The sequence below is a fragment of the Onychostoma macrolepis genome, chromosome 07, assembly GCF_012432095.1.
Source record: "Onychostoma macrolepis isolate SWU-2019 chromosome 07, ASM1243209v1, whole genome shotgun sequence".
In the NCBI taxonomy this organism is placed as follows: domain Eukaryota; kingdom Metazoa; phylum Chordata; class Actinopteri; order Cypriniformes; family Cyprinidae; genus Onychostoma; species Onychostoma macrolepis.
The window spans coordinates 47,414,090-47,421,530 of NC_081161.1; positions in this window are offsets into that span (position 1 = coordinate 47,414,090).

Here is a 7,441-nt window from a genome sequence, read left to right on the forward strand (position 1 = left end):
GCTTGTGCGAAGCGCTGAATCTTTCATATTATGAAACTTTGGCCAAATAACAGAAAAAACTGAACGCCCACATAATGACAGAAAACTGGGGAAAACGGGACACGAGTCAGGAAAAAAAAAAAACATTCACTGGTCAAAAGCTTCGTATTTGAACTTGATTTTGGTGAAATGTTTATATTAATATCTAATGACACATGTAACGATGCAAATAAACATAGCCAATCTGTAGGCCTAAATCTATATGGTAACACTATACAATACGATTTCATTAAAATACATTTGTTACAGTATTTATTAATCTTTGTTAATGTTAGTTAATGAAAATACAGTAGTTCATTGGTAGTTCATGTTAGTTCACAGTGCATTAACAAGTGTTAACAAACAACTTTTGATTTTAATAATAATGTGTTAGTAGGCTAAATGTTGAAATTAACATTAAGATATATGCTGCAGAAGTATTGTTCATTCTTAGTTCATGTTAACTACACTAGTTAACTAATCTTAACTACTGAACCGTATTGTGAAGTGTTACCATTTATATAAATGTATCTGTATAAAATAAAGCCACAATACCAACTACCAATAGAAGGTTTCCGGCCGACAGCAAAAATTTATTTTGCCTATGTCAAAATTTGAGGTCAATCCGGCCCTGTATTTGATACTGATTATGTTGCCAAATTGGTTTGGAACAGCTGTTGAATAAACAATTAAACTGAACATGCCTGTCTATCAATTTGACTAACAGTTTTATTGATCACTGAGAGAGTATTGACTTGGTATGATGTTGGTTCAACAGAATTTTTTTTTTTTTTTTTTTTTTAAATACCTTGGATGTAGTAAACTACTTTTGCCATGTTGCCGTAGCTTAGCTTGCTACATTTCCCAGGGCTGTAGCTTTAGTGTAGTTAAGCTTCATTTAAAGAAGAGTAACTGTTAGCTTAGCTCACTACATTTTCCAAGTAGCTTGCCCAACACTGCTGGTATGGGAACTGCAGTGCTGCTGACCGCAAGACCCTACAACGGACAGTGAACACTGCTGCAAAGATCATCGGTGCCCCTCTTCCCTCCATCCTGGACATTTTCCTTGCACGATGCTCCAGCAAGGCCTCCAGCATTGTGAAGGATTCCACACACCCCTCCCACAACCTCTTCCAGCTCCTGCCATCAGGAAAAAGGTACCGGAGTATCAAAGCTCGTTCTGTCAGATTGCTCAACAGCTTCTTTCCCCAGGCTGTGAGAGCTCTTAACTCCAATCTCCCTGTCCCCGCTCTGAAACCATGAACACCTCAGCCTCCCAACTCATAAATAACTATTGACAATTTTCCTAAGTGCAATTCTGAGTGTGCTACACACAGGTGAGTGGACTATACAAACCACCTGTAGTAACGCACTCGTCCCACTATATGCACACTAGACACTTTCTATAAACACTCCCTGCTATAAAGACTCAATAAGATAACATATGTTTTCTTGAATATTGCACTACAAAATAATGTGTACTTGAATATTGCACTACAAAATAATGTGTACTTAAACATTGCACTTCTAAATCTTTTGCATATATGCGCTGCTTCCCACAAAATCTCTCTTCTGAACAATTTAATGTACAAAATATATATTTTCTGCACAATTTCATGTACGAATATCTCTTTAGCACAATTTCATGTACAGTATTTATGTAAAGTTCTTGTACAGTCTCAGTTTGTGTATGTGTAGTCAACTAGGTATAGTAGTTATAGTATTTATAATATATGTATAGTCAGATGGTTAAACTGTTGTATAGCTCTATTGTTTTTCCTATATTTGCATTGTTGTATGTTTATCTTATGTTTAACTAGTATGTAGCACCGTGGTCCTGCGAGACACAACATTTCGTTCCACTATATGTCCACACATGTAGCAGAATGACAATAAAGCTCAACTTGAACTTGAACTTGATGTGTGACCCATCAATGGCACCAACACACTGCGGAAGCCCCCATCGGTTCTCAAAGTAAACCACCATTTCTTTAAGCTTCTGCTGATCAGGAAAACAAATCTGTTCTGGAACAAATAATTTGCAGGCGGCCTCGCAGAACTCCTGCGCACACCGACACAGTTGTTTTGCTGACACCGAAAAGATGGCCAATACTTCTATAGTTGCTGTTGGTTGCCAGCTTCCAAAGTGCGATGACAACTCTTTTCTTCAGGGGAACACTGTCTCTGAAGTTTGTGTCGTGCTTTTCGATTGCAGGATGCAGCTTGGCACAAAGGCAGAGAAATGTTTCTTCAGACATCCTGAAGTTGTGCACCCACTGTGTGTGTGTGTGTGAATCCTGGAACAATCGCATCCCACCACTCACTTGTGCTGTTGAAAGTCCAAAAGGTTGGTCTGTGGCGCCGATTTTGCAACAAATTGATCATCTAAAAAAATACAAATAGCAAACTCATTGTAAAACACCATAGAATGCAAGATAAAAGACAGCTCTGTGCACTTCTATAACTGTCTCGTGTCATATATGCATGTTTATTTATATGTATTTATGTACCAAGAACTCCTAAACTCCTTTCAGTATTTGTGAGAAGAAAGCACAACTACAGCAAGAAAGTAAAAATTCTTTAAAATTCATAAAATTCATAAAAATGTAATTTTTAACATTGGTTTAGGAACTGAATAATAAAAAGAAAACACTGATTAGTCTTCACTATATAAATAAAATATGCACTGATTCTTATTTAAGCTACAAAAGTTATTCATGAAAGAGCAGTGAGTAATTTTTTCTCTTTGTCTTTTGTTCATGGCCCCAAATATTGCAAGCTGTGGCGATATGCATATTGTGCTATTTACAACTTTCACAGTGCTTTTAATATATTAAATAGACTGTATTTGTTAAATTTATACCAAGTTACGTTACTTAGTACATGAGACAAAATACATTGTAACACAACGTAAAAACATTAGCTTATTATGTGAGCTTACCCTCCTGTGCCGTCATTTTTGTCTTGCCTTGTCTTTACTTGCGAGGTTGTCCGTCTTGTCCCAGCTCCTTAACATGACCCTGTCACGAATCTGGTCTGCACTCCCGTTCATTCACCACTAGAGGTCACCCGCTCACCACATGGACTTTCACACCACACATCACATGGACTGCATTTCCCATCAGCCATCTCACCAATCACACGCACACAGCTGTCACCAATCACTCATTGCACTAATCACACGCACACCTGATCACACAGCATCACTAATCACACACACTATTTCAACCCTGGACATTCTCTCCCTCGTTGCCGAGTATTGTACGCATTATTGCTGCCCTACAGAGCCCTATTAGTTTTCCTAGCCTTGCCTAGCCTAGCCTTTGTTGGATTGTGTTTTCCCCTGCCTGGACTATCGCTCACTTTTCGGTTTACCTCTCCTGTCTCGCCCTGTGGATACTGTTCGCCGATCGCCGACCCACGCTTGTCTCTGGTTACTCTTTGTCTCGTCCCTGTTATACCTGTTTGCCACTGTTTGACCCTGCCTGTTATGACCACGTCTCTTGCCAATAAAAGTCTGCAAATGGATCTGTACGCCTCTCGTCTCGTCAGCCCCGTAACAGAATACTCGGCCACACAAGGATCCAGCCGCTTTTCAAACAGACATTGGCCAGGTATGGACACAACAAAAATATTATTTGCCATTAAACAGGGTCCACGATCACTGGAAAACCATATGCGAGAATTTTTAGCCATCGCTCACTATTCAGAATTACCAGACATTATTTTAATAGAGATTTTCTGCGATGGCATAAATCCACCTCTCAAGTCTAAGCTTAGACTCGAGGGTCCGCGTTCGTCACTCAGTCAGTTCTTGGATTATGCTCTGTTGTCAGTCGGTTCCTCCTTCACCGTGGGTGTCGCGGAAGAGGAACGTGATACCGCGTCTATGACGGTAATGGCGGACGCACCAGAGCCCGTTCACAAAATGGCGGCCACAACAACACCCCATCATGTCATTGCTGCCATTCAAGAGCCAAGTCAAGTCAAAGTTAATGCCAAAGAGCTATGTCAAGTCACCGTTGATCGTCACGAGTCAAGCCAAGTCAAAGCTGATCTTTACGAGTCAAGCCAAGTCAAAGCTGATCTTCACAAGTCGAGACAAGTCACAGCTGATCTTCCCAAGCTAAGTCAAGTCACCGTTGATCGCCACGAATCAAGCCAAGACACAGCGGATCTTCACAAGTCGAGACAAGTCACAGCTGATTTTCCCAAGCTAAGTCAAGTCACCATTGATCGCCACGAATCAAGCCAAGACACAGCGGATCTTCACAAGTCGAGACAAGTCACAGCTGATCTTCACAAGCTAAGTCAAGTCACCGCTGATCTTCACGAATCAAGCCAAGTCAAAGCTGATCTTCACGAATCAAGCCAAGTCAAAGCTGATCTTCACGAATCAAGCCAAGTCACAGTTGCTGTTAAAGAGCCCAGTCAAGTCACAGTTGCTGTTAAAGAGCCCAGTCAAGTCACAGCTGGTCGTCATCAACCGAGTCACGTCTCAACTGATCTCCCAGAATCTTGCCCCGTCTCAGCTGTCCGTCCAGAGTCACAGCAGCACGTCACGGCTGCTCGTCCAGAGTCACAGCAGCACGTCACGGCTGCTCGTCCAGAGTCACAGCAGCACGTCACGGCTGCTCGTCCAGAGTCACAGCAGCACGTCTCGGCTGCCCGTCCAGAGTCACAGCAGCACGCCACGGCTGCTCGTCCAGAGTCACAGCAGCACGTCACGGCTGCTCGTCCAGAGTCACAGCAGCACGTCTCAGCTGTCCGTCCAGAGTCACAGCAGCACGTCTCAGCTGTCCGTCCAGAGTCACAGCAGCACGTCACGGTTGCTCGTCCAGAGTCACAGCAGCACGTCACGGCTGATCTCCTAAAGTCAAGTCACATCACAATTGCTCGTCCAGAGTCTCGCCAGACCTCCGCTGACTGTCCAGAGTCACAGCAGCACGTCACGGCTGATCTCCTAAAGTCAAGTCACATCACAGTTGCTCGTCCAGAGTCTCGCCAGACCTCCGCTGACCGCTGCCACAAGGGCCTGGCCCTCCATCCCTCCCCCTGTTCCGCCTCCGCTCCACCTCCCTCCTGATTATAGACTGTGTGGAGCGTCTGGAAGCCACTCTTTGGGGGGGGGGCTCTGTCATGAATCTGGTCTGCACTCCCGTTCATTCACCACTAGAGGTCACCCGCTCACCACATGGACTTTCACACCACACATCACATGGACTGCATTTCCCATCAGCCATCTCACCAATCACACGCACACAGCTGTCACCAATCACTCATTGCACTAATCACACGCACACCTGATCACACAGCATCACTAATCACACACACTATTTCAACACTGGACATTCTCTCCCTCGTTGCCGAGTATTGTACGCATTATTGCTGCCCTACAGAGCCCTATTAGTTTTCCTTGCCTTGCCTAGCCTAGCCTTTGTTGGATTGTGTTTTCCCCTGCCTGGACTATCGCTCACGTTTTGGTTTACCTCTCCTGTCTCGCCCCTGTGGATACTGTTCGCCGATCGCCGACCCACGCTTGTCTCTGGTTATTCTTTGTCTCGTCCCTGTTATACCTGTTTGCCACTGTTTGACCCTGCCTGTTATGACCACGTCTCTTGCCAATAAAAGTCTGCAAATGGATCCGTACGCCTCTCGTCTCGTCAGCCCCATAACAGACCCCAATTGTCCTGTATTTTTCAGCTGTGTTGCTCCTTGTAGCCTGCAGCCTTTGCTCAAACAAAGCTTTCCGTCTTCTTGTGACAAACAGCCACATGCCAAGAAGCAAGAACAGGATCTGCTGTATGTCCTCCGTTGTTGTTTACGGCTTTCTTTTTCGTGCGAGATTGATGTCGATTGCTACTTTCCAGCGTACACCACGCCTACCAATTAAGGGTACTATTGGCAGTGGAAACGCAAGCCTGATTAGGGTTACCCCTACCGAATCGTACTGTACTGTACCACTCAGTGGAAACAAGCCATTAGTGGATAAAAGTGTCAAATTTATCCGTTTAAACATTTGTTATGTTCTCTGTGCTCTATTGTGAATAAAATATTGGCTCATGTGATTTGAAAGTCTTTTAGTTTTCATTTTATTAAAATAAAAAAAACATCCGAACATTTCCGAATTCAGGTTGTAGAATCAAAAATCATATTGCAATATCTTTAATACTTAAATTATAGGCACACAAACTTTGGAAAAAGAATATTTATAGCACAGGTATGTTCAATTCAGTTGTTTTGATAGAAGTAAACGAGATACATATCTAGATTAATCATTATTTGTTCTTCAGACATTCCTCGTTAAAAGAAAATAAGTATCATATTTTTGCAAATTGACCCACATTTAGTTTTTGACCACTGAAAATGTGTACATTTTAACAATTTACTCCTGAAACCATATTTAAATTGTAATTACAATTTGTAGTATCTCTGGAACTGAATCATGTAGGGCCTAAAAAATGAAGATACCAAAAGAAAAGTTTAAGACCCAATATCTAAAAGGGCATTAATATATCTTTAGTACTTCTTGAGTTACAGGCGTGCACACTATGGAGAAAAAACTTGAAAAGTGCTGTTTCCCCATTTTTGAGTGGTCACCATTGGCACGTAATGCAACAAAAATGGCTAAAGTCAACATATTACCAACAGACTTACCAATCTTTGTGTCAAAGTAACATTATGATGCTACCATCTTTCTGAAGCAATTTTTACCCACCTCTAATTTGGCTCTGAATCTCTGGTGAAAATGGCCATTTTGAATTTGATGATTTTGCATGTTTCCTGCTTGTCATATTGAGCATTCCTCTGACTAGAGATAATGTTGCTTTATTAAAGTGTGTACAGATCTATAGGGACTAAATAAAAGTACTTTTAGAACGAGTGAGCATAGGAGCAGCCATCTAATAGTATTAGTCAATTACCTCTGTCTAATAACTAAGACTGGCGAGTATGTGACCGTGAGGTACGCTAACGGACGATGTGATATCTCTGAGTGACTCCATAGATGCGGATGTTTGACCTGCGCAATCGGCTCTGTTTTGTTCCCGCGATCTTCAGATGCGCTTATCCTTCGCTCTGATTCCTCTATTCTGTTCTCAAGGCTTTTAACCACTTCCTTAATGTCTTTCAGTTCTGGATCTGAGAGAATGTCTATTCTCTCTAGATTACCAGCAACATCTGTTCTCACGGCCCTGATCTGCGCTAGTATTTCAACCGCCATATTTTTATTGGTTCAGCCTTTACATTTCTAGCCTGCCATCAAATAGCTGCTTCACAACACATCCATTTCGGAGTTGGCAAAACTGGAAGTCCGAGTGTCGATAGGGTTTATTTTAAACGTGCACAGTAGTTATGGTTCTGTCTGTGTGTGTTTTTGTTTTTGTTTTATGTGTTTAGTAATCTAAATAAAGTACTTATGATC